Here is an 18837-nt window from a genome sequence, read left to right as displayed (position 1 = left end):
GGAAGCAGAGGCGAAATGGCTGCATGAAAACTGTGAAGAAATCGAAAAAGAAATTACTGTCGAAAAGACTGACACGGCATATACACTCCTGGAAATTGAAATAAGAACACCGTGAATTCATTGTCCCAGGAAGGGGAAACTTTATTGACACATTCCTGGGGTCAGATACATCACATGATCACACTGACAGAACCACAGGCACATAGACACAGGCAACAGAGCATGCACAATGTCGGCACTAGTACAGTGTATATCCACCTTTCGATGCAATGCAGGCTGCTATTCTCCCATGGAGACGATCGTAGAGATGCTGGATGTAGTCCTCTGGAACGGCTTGCTATGCCATTTCCACCTGGCGCCTCAGTTGGACCAGCGTTCGTGCTGGACGTGCAGACCGCGTGAGACGACGCTTCATCCAGTCCCAAACATGCTCAGTGGGGGACAGATCCGGAGATCTTGCTGGCCAGGGTAGTTGACTTACACCTTCTAGAGCACGTTGGGTGGCACGGGATACATGCGGACGTGCATTGTCCTGTTGGAACAGCAAGTTCCCTTGCCGGTCTAGGAATGGTAGAACGATAGGTTCGATGACGGTTTGGATGTACCGTGCACTATTCAGTGTCCCCTCGACGATCACCAAAGGCGTACGGCCAGTGTAGGAGATCGCTCCCCACACCATGATGCCGGGTGTTGGCCCTGTGTGCCTCGGTCGTACGCAGTCCTGATTGTGGCGCTCACCTGCACGGCGCTAAACACGCATACGACCATCATTGGCACCAAGGCAGAAGCGACTCTCATCGCTGAAGACGACACGTCTCCATTCGTCCCTCCATTCACGCCTATCGCGACACCACTGGAGGCGGGCTGCACGATGTTGGGGCGTGAGCGGAAGACGGCCTAACGGTGTGCGGGACCGTAGCCCAGCTTCATGGAGACTGTTGCGAATGGTCCTCGCCGATACCCCAGGAGCAACAGTGTCCCTAATTTGCTGGGAAGTGGCGGTGCGGTCCCCTACGGCACTACGTAGGATCCTACGGTCTTGGCGTGCATCCGTGTGCCGCTGCGGTCCGGTCCCAGGTCGACGGACACGTGCACCTTCCGCCGACCACTGGCGACCACATCGATGTACTGTGGAGACCTCACGCCCCACGTGTTGAGTAATTCGGCGGTACGTCCACCCGGCCTCCCGCATGCCCACTATACGCCCTCGCTCAAAGTCCGTCAACTGCACATACGGTTCACGTCCACGCTGTCGCGGCATGCTACCAGTGTTAAAGACTGCGATGGAGCTCCGTATGCCACGGCAAACTGGCTGACACTGACGGCGGTGGTGCACCAATGCCGCGCAGCTAGCTAGTGCCATTCGACGGCCAACACCGCGGTTCCTGGTGTGTCCGCTGTGCCGTGCGTGTGATCATTGCTTGTACAGCCCTCTCGCAGTGTCCGGAGCAAGTATGGTGGGTCTGACACACCGGTGTCAATGTGTTCTTTTTTCCATTTCCAGGAGTGTAGAATGCTCAAAACAGCCTTCGGTGAAATTAAGAGTGGTAACATTAAGAGTGCAATGCGGAGAGGAGAGCATATAGGTGGAAAAAGTACATTGAAGGTCTCTACGAGGGAGAAGACTTTCCTCATGGGATAGTAGAAGAAACAGGAGTCGATATACAAGACATAGGCGATCTAGTATTACAGTTTGTATTTAAAAGAGCTTTATAAAGCTTCTTCCACCCCTCTTCCCCTGTACCACATCATGAATTATTGATGAATATTTTCAAACGAGCTTCTAGGTGACCTAATAACTTTCTTCTTCGTGGAAACATACTGTTTTCGGGCATCTAGTTTAATAATAGCCTCAAGGGTCTCCACACAACACTGGACGTCTGCTTTTAAATGTGTCAACATTACGCCATCACACACATGTGTCTTTAATAGTGACATTTCGACTCGGTTTATATTAGTATATTTTCCATAGTTTCAACGGGTGCAGGAGAGACTTCTTGTGACTTCGTTGCTGTGGTACCTGGTTCGTGCTGTCTCCTGCTAACGTATAATCTGTTACACATCACAAGCGTAGACTTCTGATTGCGTTTCAGTATCAGTTTCAATAATACTATAAATATATAACTATACTAAGAGCTTCAGAATTCTAGCAAGCCAAGTTTATTTCCTAGTTATACACGAATGTGTTAAGTGTAAATATTTCTTCAGTGGAAGTCGATATCATAAAACGCTATGTCGAAATTAATATGATAGTGAAGCGTAAGTACACACCATCACACACTACAAGGAAGCTTTTGGAGTAAAGATGTATATATAGCGGTACAATATTTCTCAACCGAAATTACAGTTATTTATAATCCTATTTTATGAGTTAAGATTGTAAACATCTTTTTTTTTCTGTTGCGCTACTGACACATTTCTGTTGCTGTTACACACAGTATTGACCAAGTTTTAATTCACACTGTTTTCTTGTTGCAGGTACGTCAGAGTCCTATCACCGTCCCGACTGTAAGTGGAAAAGTTTAAAATAAATTCACCATTAAACGTAAGATACAAATAACGTTTCGTGGAGTAGTGTTCCGTCTTTGCAAAGTAAATGAGATGCAGTTTGATTTTTATCAATCGCTTTTCGGTTGTTTTACGTATGATGCATCTCCAGAGGCCTGTAATAGATTTTTATTTTTAAGTAATGGAATACCTCCTAATACTGTGTCGGACGTCCTTTTGCCTGACATAATGCAGCAACTCGACGTCGCATGAACTCAACAAGTTTTTCGAAGTCCCATGCAAAATATACAACCATACTGCGTCTATAACTGTCCATTATAGCGAAAGTGATGCTGGTGATGCTGAATTTTTGCACCAGCTGACCTTTCGATTATGTCCCATAAATGTTCGTTGGTACTGATGTCTGCTGATTTGGGTGGCAAAGTCAATCGCTCGAAGTGTCTAGGACGTTCTTCACACTAGTCGCGTTATCTGTAAAAATTCCATCATTGTTTGGGAACATATATGTTCAAATGTGTGTGAAATCTTATAGGACTTAACTTCTAAGGTCATCATTCCCTACACTTACACACTACTTAACCTAAATTACGCTAAGGACAAACACACGCACCCATGCCCGAGGGAGGTCTCGAACCTCCGCCGGGACCAGCCGCACAGTCCATGACTGCAGCGCCCAAGACCGCTCGGCTAATCCCGCTCGGCTTGGGAGCATGTATTTCATGGTTGACTGCAAGTGGTTTCCAAGCAGTCGAACGTAACCATTACCTGTCAGTGATGGGTTCAGTTGGAGCAGAAGAGCCAGTGCATTCCATGGAAACACAGTCCGCACGGTCATACAGCCGCCACCAGCTTTCACAGCGCTTCTTGACAAATTGAGTCCATGACTTCGTGGGGTTTGCGCCACACTCGACCCCTGCCACCAGCTCGTATCAACAGAAATTGTGACTCTTCCGACCAGATTCCGGTTATGCCCAAGAGAGGTGCTGTAGGCAATGTCGTGCTGCTAGTAAAGGCACTCGTGTCGGTTGTATGCTGCCATAGCTCATTAACACCTAATTTCACCGCATTGTCCTAACGGGTATGTTCATCGTAGGCCCTAGATTGATTTCTGCAATTATTTCACTCTGTGTTAATTGTCTGTTAACACCGACAACCCTACGGAAGCGCAGCATCCCTTGGTCGTTAACTGAAGGACGTCGGCCACAGCGATGTTTGTTGTGAGAGGAATGCCTGAAAGTTGTTACTCACGGAATACTCTTGACACTGTGGATCTCAGAATATTGACTTCCCTAACGATTTTCGAAATGTTATGTCCCGTGCGTCGAGCTCCATTTACCGTACCGCCTTCAGAGTCTCTTCATTCCCGTCGTGCGGCCACAATCACGTAGGAAACCTTTTCACATGAATCATTTGAGGTCAAATATTAGTTCCGGCAGTGCACTGGCCTTTTATACCCAGTTTATGTGATATTACCACAATCTGTATATGTAAAAATCTGTATTCCAGGACTTCAGTCGGTCAGCGTTACGTAATAGTTGTAACTTTGTTACTGTGTTGGCAACGGCCTTGCCGCCGTGGATACACCGGTTCCCGTCAGATCACCGAAGTTAAGCGCTGTCGGGTGTGGCCGGCACTTGGATGGGTGACCATCTGGGCCGCCATGTGCTGTTGCCATTTTTCGGGGTGCACTCAGCCTCGTGATGCCAACTGAGGAGCTACTCGACCGAATAGTAGCGGCTCCGGTCAAAGAAAACCATTGTAACGACCGGGAGAGCGGTGTGCCACACGCCCCTCATATCCGCATCCTCACCTGAGGATGACACGGCGGTCGGATGGTCGCGATGGACCACTTTTATCCTGATGACGGAATGCTTTTGTTACTGGGTTGCAATTATTCATGTTATTCTTTGTTTTCCAGGTTAGAAACACCTTTTGTACCACATGTTTCATGAGATCGAATTAGCATTTGGTGTTACTTACGATTTCCAATTTTGTTTGTCCATGTGTATCATCCTGGTATGTTAAGTCCATACTACAGCTGATAGATTTTCGGCGGTTTTTCTTTTACTTACTGTGATTACGAAATTTCATTTACAGAGCGGTGTTGCCAACTGGCGCTGTGTGTCTATCTCACTTGTGTTGTGTATACGTGGGTTGGCATTGGGGTGTGTGTGTGTGTGTGTGTGTGTGTGTGTGTGTGTGTGTGTGTGTGTGTGTGTGTGTCTGCGCGCGCGGGAGAGTGAGGGAGAGAGAGAGAGAGAGAGAGAGAGAGAGAGAGAGAGAGAGAGACAGGGGGGCTAATTATTCTGGTTATGTTTTACATTTCTATATGTTATTGTTTTGGTGGTTAACATGATCAGTGACTTATTATTACTTCGGTGAGTTGTTATTACTTCGGTGAGTTATTATTACTTCGGTCATTAATTATTTGGTTTTTCATTGCGAGGGCTTTTCTATATGGAAGTTTTCTTGTAATATCAGGTTTTCTGTTGTGATTGTTCACACTAATAATTTTCATGTCCTGCTCCGTGTTGCATTGTCTATATCCACGTTTTATCTGGTGTCCAGGAAAAGTAGAATGACTGTTTTCATACTTTCAGCTTGTTATATGTTCTTTATAACTACTTTTGATATTCCTGCCTTTCATTCCCAGGTACACTGTTTTCACATTCTTGATATCCCTTTTGGTATACACCTGATCCTTGGTATTTGTATATTGTTGTTTGTAAATGTGACTGGTACGTGTTTTTTGTTCTGAAAGCAATGTGTAATTGCTCTTCTGTGTGTTCATTTGTGTTTGAATGTTAAAGCGTACTACATTTTCTGTTAGTCATGTCATGAATGTTACTGTTCTGTGTGTTTGTTTGTGTGCTGTTGTGTGTTTTAGTAGGATCTTTGTAGTATACGAGTGTTATAGCAGTTTTTTGTGGCTATGAGTAGTTCCAAAGACGGAACATTGCTCCATGTATTTTGAAGCAACTAAGGAACGACGGAAAACGGAAAAAAGTAATAACGATATTCTTATCAGATGATTTCTTTTTTGTGAATGGGAGATGTATCATTGTTTAGCAAACTTATTAGTCATTAAATACACAGATAATACCTTTTAATAGCATTCTAAAGAGCATGCAATAGCTGCAAAATTCACGAATATCAGTGCATACCTTATTGGATTATGAACTTGTTTCCACATTCGCAAATATTACTCAGAAAATTATCCGAGCTGGAATACCAAGTAACTTTTAAAGTACGCGTCGTATTTGATAGGATTTATCTCCCACGCAAAATTCTTTCTAATGTCAATCCGTACAATGATGTTAAACACATTCCTTAGTTTTTTCTCTTCCGTAGTAGCGATAATTCAGTAAGACGGGATTTTCAATTTCATTTTATTGCTCGGTGTTCTGGCGATATAAGCTGAAGATGTATTTTCGGAATTGCTTCGTTATAAAGGGCAATAAAGGGAATGGACTATCCGACCTTCCTCTCGCAGCTCAAACACTTTATTCATTGATATTTGAGATCAAGACAGGACGAAAGTTCTGAAATAGATGGTTGCTACTTCGTGTTTAACGATGTATTAACTCTATGCACACTTTAAACCATTTACCAACGACGAAAAGAGTGATGCAGTATCATATCAAGTTGATAAACGATCTACCGCAGAAGTTACACTCATTTTAACGAGCCAAATGTCCGTTCTATTTTTGTTACCCATAAAAATCAATTACTTCTCGTAAATGGACACATGAGGGAATCATTTAATTCTGTGTTTATTTTAGAATGCAATCATCAGTGCAAGTAAAATATAAATTAAGTTTTATCACAGCAAATATGACATGTCAATCACAAAAGCGAGAAAGAATTTTTGACCTCAGTATTCCTATTTCATGCGTTATTTACTAATGGGATGGAATTGCCAATATACAAAAGACTAGGTGCTGCAGGCAGAGCCCAGTGACGTAAGCTCATGTTTCTTTATTAAATATGCGTATCATAATTAGAGGGACGGTACACTAGCTATTCGGGACACTGCAAATCTAACTCAGAATGTGGAGACCACGTTCTGAACTCTGCTTTACAATACGAGCACAGTGCCAGAATAAGTACTCCATCTTCCACGATGCTCGCAAATGAGATGCTCTTTTACGGTAATGACACTTCAGTCTGAAGTGTGATAAGTGCTACACTATGACATATAAACAATCCTACCGCACTTTGTGTAAATGAATTCCAGAAGAAACTCGCGAGTTAATGATGTTTTGGAAATTAAGTGGGTAGGCCAGAAGTCTCTGTATTCCCACAGAGAAAGGATAGTATACAGTTTCCATATTATCCGTCGCTGTAATAACTCATAAAATCACAAGTACAAACAGTAATATCACAACACTTTTTCCAGCTCATTCCGGGGCTGTTACAGCAACCAATATGTGGATATGAAGAAAGAAACAATCTTGGTTGTGTTATTAAAGTTGTTTTATTATTTCCCAATGACGCGTTTCACCTTTACTTAGGCGTCTTCGTATTGGCCTACGGAAGAAATAGGAAAATTTTATTGTAGTAACGTAACCCCATTTTGTGAGATTGGATTACTTACTTATATGTGGTAGCGATGGGCACATGAGATCATCATCATCAGTTATCTGCTATATTAGTAGGCCCTTTGCCTCTTTTCTGCAATCCATTGCTTCCTTCTTAAGGCTGCGGTATGTTGTACCGTCCATCATGTCATCCAGTATCTGAAATCTCTTCCTTCCTCGCTTACTTTTCCCTTCTACATAACCTTCTAAAACTGCTTTTATCAGTCCATCATTATCTCTTAATATATGCCCAATCCCATTTCTTTTTCTTCCCTTTATTGCATCTAGTAACTGTCTTTTCTCTCCCACTCTTCTCAGTACCTCTTTATTTTTACTCTGTCCATCCAACTTATTCTTTCCATCCTCTGCATTGTCCAGATCTCAAAAGCCTCCAGCCTTTCTCAGTCTCTTTTCCTCATTGTCCATGTATCAGGGCCATATAGAAGAACACTCCATACAAGACATTTTATGAGTCTCTTTCCGAGTTCTCTGTCCAGACCGCTGCAGAAAATTCTCCTTTTCTTATTAAACGCCTCTTTTGCCATTTCTATCGCTGTTTTGATTTCTGTGGTGCACTTCCAGTCGGTGTCTATCCTGCTTCCAAGACACTTAAAATTTTGCACCTGTTCTAGTATTTCTCCATTCAGCATAATTTTTATTTCCTTATTTCCTCCTGGTGCCAATACTTTTGTATTCTCTGTGTTAATTTTCATTCCATATTTTTTTTCTGTTTGTTGCAATGGTGGCCACCAAATCCTGTAATTCTTTTTCCCCTGTAGGTAGAAGGACCGTGTCATCAGCAAACCTCAAACACCCTACTCTTCTTCCTCCAACTTCTACTCCTTTGTCATCTAATGAGCGTTAGTCAATCTTATTTTCCAAGTAGAGGTTGAGAAGAGTAGGTGATGGACAGCATCCTTGTCTTACTCCTTTTCCTAGTCTGATACACTTTTTACTTTCTCCTCTCACTTTAACTGAAACTTTTTGATTAAGATATAATGAGTTTATAAGTCGTCTGGTTTTCCAGCCCACTCTCTTTTCCCTCATTATAGTAGCCAGCTTGTCCCAAACCACATTGTCAAATGCCTTTTCTAGATCGAAGAAGCACATATATTAGGTCTCTTCCTTTTTCAATAAACCTTTCTCCCAAGATTCATAGGAGCCCTACTGCATCTCTGGTGGCCGTATTCCATTTAAAGCCAAACTGCTCCTCGCCAAGATTCTCCTCCATTACTTTTTATTAATTATTCTCAACATCACTTTGGCTGCATGTGAAATGAGGCTGATTGTCCTGTGCTAGCTGAATTTCTTGGTTCCTTGTTTTTTCGGTACTGGAATCATTACTGTTGTCAGAAAGTCCTCAGGCCATTCACCACTGTCATATATTTTATTACATAACCTCAATATTTCTCTTATTCCATCTTGGTTCAAGCATTTTAGTATTTCTCCCGGTATTGTATCTGTACGTACCGCTTTGCCATTTTTCATTGCAGCTATGCCAGACTTTACTTCTTCCATTATGATGATTGGTCCTTTCTCGTCATTACCTAATTGTTGTGTGATTCAAGTTCTATTGCTATTTGTATCATATATCTCTTTTAGATATTCTTCCCATCTATGGAGGACATCGTCACGCTCTTTGTACACTCCTCTTCGTCTTTACTCAGAATTTCTATAGTAGCACTTTCTGCTCTGTTTTGTTCCCATGTCAAAGTCTTTACTCCGTTGTATAGTAATTCGTATCTTCCCCTCCTGTCCAGTTCTTCAGTTTCATCACAGTCCTCTTTTAGCCATTTTCCCCCAGCCTAGTCTGTTTCTCTTCGCAGTTCATTATTTAACCTTCAGTATATCTTTCTTGCATCTTTCTTCTCTCCTGCACCTTGGAAATCATTTCTTGTGTGACCCATGGTTTTTTTGACCTTTTCTCCTTTACATCCTATATTTTGCTGTCCTGCTTTAATGATTCCTTCTTTCAGCATATTCCAGTACTCGTAGGCATCATCAGGTGTCCTTTGTCTCCTAATGTCTTTAGAAACTCCCGAGGCAGCATTTCTGTAACTTGTTCTTTGTTGGATCTTATCTTTTCTAAATCCCACTTCTTCGCCATGGTCGCCTTCTTCAGTTTTTTTCATTCTTAATTCTATTTATGTCATAAGTAAGTTAAGTAAGTTGTGGTCACTATTGATATCTGCACCTGGTAATGTGCGCACCTTCTTGATGCCATTCCTGTACCTTTCTTCTACCAGTATAAAATCGATTTGGTTTCTGTATTTATCCCCTGGTGATTTCCAAGTGTAGAGCTTCCTCTTTTGATTCTTGAACCATGTGTTTGCCGCTATCAGCTGCCTTTCACTGCAGAAGTCAATTAACCATGTTTTTTCCTCCTTTCAAGTTGTCCCCCTTCCCCCCCCCCCCCCCCCCCCCCCCCCGCCCTCCCCGGGAGATACGAATGGGGGACTATTTTACCTCGGTACACTGATTTAACATGAGAGGAAGCCATTTCTCTGCATAAAATGGAGACTGCATTATGTAGGGAAGATACCGCGCACAAAAATATCCGAGCAGGTAACTGTCGCTTGTCAAAGCTTTAATGAGATCGAAGAATGAAGATTTGTTAAGTTTATTGATTCGTACTATGCACCCTGTAACATATAGTTACCACTGGTGCTCCTGAGATAGTGTACGTTTTTAATAAAAATTTTCATTACTTGCACTGAGGGATGTTCGTGCTTTGTATAGGGAGCCTTATAATTAACAATGCTAATGTCTAACGTTGATGTAACTATACATTATATTTCATGTTGTTATTAGCATTTGTCAGCCCCCCAGTGAAGTGTATTTTACAACTTAGATGCTCTACTTAGTTAGCGTCCGGATGTAGCATTCACAATGTAAGTCGGTACTCACAGGTAGTGGCATAATGCCGAGCATCAGTATGTGTGGGGAGTGGCGTAGAGTTTAGTTTTGGGGAGATCCGCGAATGAACAATATTGTTGGCTATAATACGACCTGGGACACTCAAAATTGGTATCCAAAGCTCGCCTGTGTTCTTATATGCTTTCCCATTCAACCAGTGTAATTTTTAATATACTTTAGTTTTTAATTTTAATCTCCCTCATTATTGTTGATTTTAATTTAAACATTTTATCAGAGTTTTTTAGAGCAACAATCATCTGTAATAACTTTCATTGTTTGTTGTTATGGCAATATCTTGCAGTTCATAGCCTTCAGGTGCTAATTGTCGAGAGCTTCGTGGACTAGTCTCACGGGCCTCTATATTTTCATGTCCTGTGTGATGTGTGTGCCAGAATATGCACTACACCTCCGGCGTGTTATTGACGTAAAAACTTACTGTAGGGTTGATGCCGTTTGGTTTGCACTGGACTGCACCACGTGCCGTAATAAGATAATCTGCTGCTTATTTCTAGTGTGGGTTGTCAATTTAGGGACAAATCAGGGTACACATTTTTTTTTAAAAAAAACAAATACCTTTCGGTCGTCATCTGTTTTACAGGACACAGCACAATGTTCTCAAATCTTAAACAAGGGACAGTTCCTTGGAGGTATATTCTTATGCTCGGTATCTCATGTAACGATAGTTACCAGATATCAGGAAGTACTTTTATATTTTCTTGGTAATCCAGTCTCACTAAATGGGGTCACGTCACAAGCAAATCCCGTAAGCAAATCTGAAGATGCTTAAGTAAAGGTGAACGCGTCTTTGGGAAGTAATAAAAAAAGTAAACACTACAACCAAGACTGCTTGTTTATTCATACCAATAACATCATAGAAATTTCTGGGACCATTTGACAGTTGAATAAGTGTACATATACCCCACTTAAGCAATTTGCTTCAGCATCTATATTACTGCTATAGATGCAATGTTTACCTTGTAAATGAATTTCCGTTCTCACACAAAGTAAATATAGACGCTTGTGATCGAGTTTTAAGCTCGGCGACAGGGTTCGTCCATGTACATCTACCCTCATTAGCATATTTTTTGCGGCGATCATCTCTACGTAACTACTGTATCCTACATCCATATAAACCTGCTTACTGTAGATAGGACATGGTCCCTCCCAGGAAAAGTTCGTCTCCACCCCGCCCCCCACCCTTTATCCTTTCATTACCAAATGAACTCTCATGTGTCCCATACACCTCTCACTTCTTTTAGTCAACCTGAAGCAATACTGACCTCCCCACGAGGCAGTTTTCTTAAGTAGATCTTCAATAATTAGCTAATCTAATAGTCTAATTTGTAGCGTTCTCCTGTTACACTGTTCCCTTATACAACTTCATATGTGACAACAACAATATTAGATTCGAATAGAAATAAATGTTGAAAAAAAGCGTATTATAAGTGCAAGCTCACCTGATAAAATATTATTCACTCCCTGAAAAGTGAACTGGGTGCTTTTGAGCCCTTTCGATAGTGTAGAACTGGTACCAATCTGTCGTACGACTCCCCACTGCTGAAGTAAATTGTAGTACTACATGGCGTAGGTCAGTCGATTTTTCTTTCTCTGTGCAGTAATGTAGGTAACGTAGAGACAAGACAGAATGTCAGAGAACAGCTGTCGCGTTTGGACATGCCCCTGACCAAGTGGAGGAGGCAGTCGGTGTACCGGCGCAGACTGCCCAGTGTGTCTAAAAGAAGTGATGTACCACTCGCGGCCATAGGAAGATCCAAACCGACAGGCAATGGGGACGGGTGTCGCGCCTTGTCAATGGACATCGGTTTCGCATCAACAGAAATTGTTTCTTTACCGAATGCAACTCCGTCTCAGTTTCCTAGTGACAATGGCAATGGGCATATGGCGTCGATTACTTTGCAAAGGGGTGAGTGTTCACAGCAACACATGTGGTATGGCCCCTAGAGAGAGGTGTTTTGTGGTCCGACAAGTTGCGTCTCTGCCTGTCTTCGACACTGCGAGGCCTCAAGAACATCTGAGTGCACACAGCAACACATGTGGTGTGGCCCCTGGAGAGAAATGTTTTGTGGTCCGACAAGTTACGTCTCTGCCTGTCTTCGACACTGCGAGGCCTCAAGAACATCTGAGTGTGCACAGCAAACCATGTGGTATAGCCCCTGGAGAGACGTGTTTTATGGTCCGACAAGTTGCATCTCTGCCTGTCTTCAACACTGCAAGGCCTCAAGAACATCGACCCAATGAAGTATTTAACATAGTGTTTCTCGTACCGTCAGTAGGGTTTACTGATTCACGTTTCCGTGCACATGAACCATGCCTCTTATTTCAGTATTCTCGGTCAACAACTGTTGTCTTTCTTCGACATCATCAGTATGAGTATGGACACACCCCCAAGACGGTCCCAGCGGTGAAGGTTACGCACGCACACGTTTCATGGTTTGGCGAACACTCGCATGCACTTTCGCCGTCGACCGATCTTAACCCCAAAGAAAACTTCTGGGCTAGCTGGAACATCAGATCAATCAGCATGCCCGAAATCTGGAGGTTTTAAGGTGCCGAGTCATCAGTGGATGCTCCTGAAATGACTTGTGGACTTTTTTCGTCGAAACGATGTGGTGTGTCACTATTACAGCGTAGTCTCCTGGGGTCGATATTTTTTCCTCTCTTATATAGCCTTCTGTGAAATCTCTGTTGAGAATTCTGTGGCAAATGTCTAACTGCTATGAACAAGACTTACTGGTAAAATATATCACTTTTGACAAAAGAGTGGATAGACATTTTATTTGTTCGTACTTTAGTAACGCAAAGGTAATTAGCTGCACACAACCCCTCCAAAAAAAAAATATAACAAAACGATTTTGTTGGTATTGAATATATTAGTCTATTAAGTAGTCATCAGCGTCAGAGTCCTCTTTCCTACTGTCATGGCACATCCAGGTCCGGTTCTCGGTACTGTCATATTCTTCTAGCCGGAAGGTGTGAAACAATGTGTGCTCAGTGTGATGACAAGTACTGACAGCTGCTTATTGTTTGTGCCAATGTCATGAAAGTGGAACAGTGGCAACCCAAAGCGTAGGAAGCACGTGCCCCTCAGCTATAACATCTTTCCTATAGATGACGCTACGCCCCGTCAGCAGCGTATTATCCACGGATGCCGATATCGAAAGAGGAAAGAGAGGATAGGAAAATGTTACGCTATCTGGTAGAGAGGGGAGTACATTAAGGGTGACTGGGATGGTAACTTCTGTTTATAGTTCCGCTTAAATGTCGTTGTATCCGGTATTTCACAGCTGTTACACTTGCCTGGTCGGTACTTTCGCTTGAATAACTTCACCCAGTAATCGTCGAAGATCTCCTACTGTTGCTAACTGATGGAAAACATCGACTTTGATTTGCCTAGGTGGGTAATGTAAGTTAACGAATCCACACAAATTATAATCAACGCTGCGTCATTGCTATCAGCTCCGCTGACACTAGTTGATGACATCTGCTGGTCAGGTATTGTCACTCACGTCTTTGATAATCGATCAAAATAAACATGCGGGTATGGAATATCACACTCCTGTTATCGCAATTCATGTCACCGCCAACAAGTTTCACATCTCTGTAGCGTGTATTCGACGAGATACAAAGGACCCGATAATACTGTTGTCCGAAACCACACTTCTGAGTAGTTTACAATTTCTTAAACAACTAAAATCATCTAGCTTCTAACGATTTCGCCCTCCTTTGTCCTTTCCATCAATATTTTCTTGCAAAACATAATTCCCGTTCGACGTCTCCAACACAGTGGAAATCATAATGGTTGTATGTAGATAGTACAGACCGAGCACAGTTATTCATTCGCTTTCGCGCAGTATTCCTTCGAAATTCAACAATCAAACAAAAAATCAGTTAATTATCCGGAGCCACCTGTAAAAGTGGCCATAATAATGCGAAATGGATTTCATGAGATGGTAGTTTTTTTAAGCTCAGGTTGTTTCAATAGTGTAATAAAGTGCCGATATTTATAACGAAGAAGAACGGATTATTTACGTAGGTACATGATATTTTCGACGACGTTTTGACTGGAAGAGTGTAGTACGATGTTCTCGGCAGTCCCGTGGATCATTTCCTATGTCTTTATTAAAATGGTGAGAACGAGCAATACATACACTGCGTGTTTGTGAGGATTGTTTCACACTGGCCACCTTAAACAGCACACTGTTTCAAATGTAATATGAATGAAAATTATAGTTTTTCTTGCGATAATGTCCTATAGTTAAATTTAGCGTTTTTCGCTTCCCATTAGATATTCCTCTGTTGAATAGTAGTTGCCCAGAGATATAATTTTGGCTAGATTTAAAATTTGCTTTGCTGACTGTCTTGTATTAGAACGAAAATCGTAAAACGTGTTATGGCTTCATACTGAAATGCTTTGAGGTACTGAGTGCTTTAGTAATGACTAATATAAGTAACTTTTTCATTCTAGTATTATAGGTACGGACATTGCTTTTCGTCTCAAACTTGTAATGAATCATGTCTGACGATTTTAGCTAGCGAATATGAATATCGAGGAGTAGTTAAAATAACCTTAACCTTGAAGAGGCGCCTGCAATATGACTAAGGGTTTTTGTCTAGTCATATATATTTTCAAGTGATTAGGCACATGAAAAACTTATGCCTTAAGAGATGAAAGTCTATAAAGGCGCAATATCAACTGATTTAATTTTTTCCTAAAAAACAAAAGTTATGTGAAGTTGCTAGAATAGCTCAGTTTTCATCACTATTTACTCCCAAAAATTTGGAGCACTCTGTGCTGTGTACTGTCTCAGTGGGTTATATCAGTTGAAAACATTATGTTTCTTTCGTCCTTTCTTATTTTGAAACCATGTGAGTCATGTAATGTAAACTAGGACGAAAGCAGAGAAAAACTGATGGCTGGGTAAACTAGAAACTATTCGTAAACTGTTATGCTTCGAACGATTAATACTTACGAAAGACAACACGGATGTGTGATACGAACTTCAATTACTTATTAGAGTTCCGTAAATATGTTTAAAACTAAATGAGCAGCATTATATTATTGTCTTAAACGCAAAACAGGAAAAACAAAATTCTTACTCGTAGGACTGATTGAAATGTAAAATTACTTTGAATGTATCAATGAACTACATCCAATTTCCACAAGAAAAATATTTTAATACATAATGAAATAAGGGACATGCGTCTTGAATAACAATGAAAATAAAATATTCCTAGATTAACTCTTTGTTAGTGGTGTTCCAATTATGTATAGTACATCAAATACTTCTAACTTCCTCCTTATTACACAGGTATCGCTGTGGCTTTCTAGCTTCTTCATGTCAGTTGCAAGATATTTTTGTTTTTCCTGGCTTCGTATTGATGCTGGGATCACAGTTTACAAGGCGTGACGTACAAAGCCACTTGTCTGCTGGCTAGCCCATACTAAATAGAAAGGGTTTCTCGAGTAAGGAAAATAGTTATATTGTGATAATTGAAATCGTTTCTTATAAAATATGTTCTCCATTTCTGGTTGTTATACTATAAATGAAAGAGTTCTTTACGACTGTCGAATTTTCTTGATTATACCTTCTTTTTCTATGGCAACATGGCTGACGTGAGACAGTAAACAAGCATCTTGTTCATACTTTGTGGAAAACTACGTAATCCCCGTACGAATTTTGTCCTTGATGCCGCTAAGCTTGCCAGGACAGTCCTGTTTGCAATGAGTATTAAGAACACAAAATTACATTATAGGCTTTATTCGATATGAAACACGTAATTTTTCACAAATTCCAACATTATAAACAAAACTTCTGGAGTAAGTTGTAGTTATGTCCTGTTAAATTATCCAGCATTAGTATACGAGTAACAGTTTGAGTAGAAAAATTACTTGCAATCAACGTTACAGTTACGCACATATGTAGCCTATTTCTAATTTTTTTTCTTTTTGATATTAACGTCGTTATCGCCCAAAAAAGATAAGCTTTCACAGCTTAAATAATCATAAACGCTTGTATAATAAACGCAAAACACTTTGAACCCCGCGAATAGCGGATTTCATGTTACCAGTAACGGATCGTGACAACATACTCTAGCCGTAAAAAGCCGTTTTGCTCCGATACCGTGCAAGAAAGTGGATTACGTAGTTTCAAACTCAAAACAAATATCATCTTATGGCGATTGCATACGGCTCACGTATAGGGTTTATGCACATAATGATCTACCCCGCCACATTTTGTCAAATTAAAACAGAATTGTCAAAAACAGTGACTGACAAGATTTCAAAACTAACCGATTCATTTGTTATCCAAAACAAAATATATTCTATCCTTTTCGTTTCTTCCTTTCATCATCATTAGGTAAGTCAGTTTTCAGAGAATTTATAGTTTTTTTCCTCAGTTACATCCTTTGTGTGGTGCATAATTGAATACACTGTATAATTTTTTTTTACTCCTACTTCATGTAATAATTATTAGCGTACAAAAGGAACGGATGTGACCTTTGGATATGCCCCCTAATAAGTGCGATAGAGGATGAGAGTAGAGTAGCATGTACACTAGGATCGAGAGCCCATTGTTCGAACAGAAAGTGAAAAAGCTCAGATAATGGGAAGCGGAGTACAAAGCACTGGGAATGGGGAAAAGGTCGGTCGGTGAGTGTGAACACGGTGCTTACGACTGGCTACGAGCGCAGATATCGGCGACTCGGCAGCAGCGCGTGGCGTGGTACGCTGCATTATCGGGGGTCGCAGTTGCGCGAAGCGTCTTGCGCCGACCCCCACCTCACCTCCAGAGCCCGCCGGCAGAGCGCAGCACCGGCGGCGGGACGCGGCCTGGCGTAATCCGCCGCCGGACCCAATCTCGCAGGCCCGAGTTTTTAATCCCGCCTCTCATTTTCGGACAGAGATGCGCTTGTGTATCTAACGTGATGAAGTCCGCGGCAGCAGCAGCAGCAGCAGCAGCAGCCTACTCGCTTTTTATCCTCTCTCCCCTTCTGGCTCCGCTTCCAGGAGGGCAGTGGCGGTGTCTGGTACACGCTGCTGCCAGGATTAAGCAGTCAGGCCCGCCCAGTGATGCCGTAACAAAGCCGCAAGTTAGCGCAAAGAACTTCCTCTTCACGCTTGTCCGCCACAAATCTCTGCCCACTCTGAAAGCCATTTTTTTTTATTCTTCTCGGTCAAGTTTTCAACCGAGTTCGCATTTCCAGGCGAAAATCTCCGTTATGGAAAGAGTTGGCATTGTGCTAATCTAGTTCGTCTTTGAAAACCTCTCTAAGTCAGTCACAGGCAAGAATCTCTGACATATTAGCAGTATCAAAAACGGAACTTTTTCAGTTTGGGTTGTTGTTGTTGTGGTCTTCAGTCCTGGGACTAGTTTCATGCAGCTCTGCATGCTACTCTATCCTGTGCAAGCCTCTTCATCTCCCACTACCTACCGCAACCTACATCCATCTGAATCTGCTTAGTGTATTCATCTCTTGGTCTCCTCCTACGATTTTTACCCTGCACGCTGCCCTCCAATACTAAATTGGTGATCCCTTGATGTCTCAGAACATGTCCTACCAACCGATCCCTTCTTCTAGTCAAGTTGTGCCACAAGCTGCTCTTCTCCCAAATACTATTCAATACTTGCTCATTAGTTATGTGATCTACCCATCTAATCCTCAGCATTCTCCTGTAGCGCCACATTTCAAAAGCTTCTATTCTCTTCTTATCCAAACTTGTCCTGAGTGTGGGTAATCTGAAAGAAAATATAATTCCTGAAAACATTGATAGCAACGTTTGAACTACGAGGATTATCCAGAAAGTAATACACGCTATGAAATAAAAAATAACAATATGGGAAAACCAAATTTTACTATACACATTTTAAAGATACACTCTTAAACACTTCTTTACTTAATTGCCATTCAAAATGAGGCACTATTTTTTCAATACTTTTGTAAGAGGTCCATGACTAAGAAGATTCGAGCAGATGTAATATCGATGTATTGCTCACGCGCTGCCTGCGATATGTATGCTATAAGAGAATCGCAGACTAGAGAGCAGTGGTGGCTGCAGTAAGACCAGTTTCAGTAGGAGTAAGTAGTAGCTAGCAGTTGAGTGTATGGAATTGGTTGGGCCGGTCGTGGGGAGCGATGGCGGTGCTTGAGCGATGTAGTATAAGGTAAAAGCTGCCGCACGCATATGTAGTTTGTTACAACTAAATTTGTATTATTGTTATATCAAGTCCCACGTAAATGTGTTTAAAATCGTTTAGTAATAATCTTTCTTATAAAATTAACTTTTAACAATCATTCATCTTAATTTAAATATTTTACTAATTTCTCCTATCCATTGTCATCCCGATTATCGTAAATAAAAATCAGTTTTTTTTCTGTGCATAACAAATCTAGTGGCCAGCATTACACTGGCCTGTGCAAGAAAAATTTCTTATAGAAGCAGATATATACGAGTTATCCGGCGACTTCGTTGAGGTAAGAATTTTTAATTTGTTCAGAATGATCTTTCAGTGCCATGATGCAGCACTGCTGACGTCCGAAATTTACCAGTTTAAATTCACAGTCAGTTAATTATTGAAAGGTTATAGATGAGTCACATCTTTTATTCGGAGGTTAGTCAAGATATTATTCCGAGGTTACGGAATAAATAAACTGTTGGGAGGTTACACTGAATGTGAATGCCATGCAAATTTTTACTGTTGGGAGGTTACACCGTCTCCGCAGGAATTTGCTGTCTGTAATGGCAGCAAGTGGTTTATACCGGCATGCAGTTCGGCTTCAGCATCAAAGCATTGTGTAGCGAGCCACGTCT

The 18837-nt window shown here is 41.6% G+C and overlaps 1 pseudogene; it reads left to right on the top strand.

Annotated features, from left to right (window-relative positions):
• Positions 1-4064: 4064 nt before the first annotated feature.
• LOC126268481 (5S ribosomal RNA) lies at positions 4065-4182 on the top strand (annotated as a pseudogene).
• Positions 4183-18837: the final 14655 nt, after the last annotated feature.

Source organism: Schistocerca gregaria, chromosome 4 (genome assembly GCF_023897955.1).
Source record: "Schistocerca gregaria isolate iqSchGreg1 chromosome 4, iqSchGreg1.2, whole genome shotgun sequence".
Classification (NCBI taxonomy): Eukaryota; Metazoa; Arthropoda; class Insecta; order Orthoptera; family Acrididae; genus Schistocerca; species Schistocerca gregaria.
The sequence above is the reverse complement of the archived record's forward strand: the minus strand, read 5'-3'. Positions and strand labels throughout refer to the sequence as shown.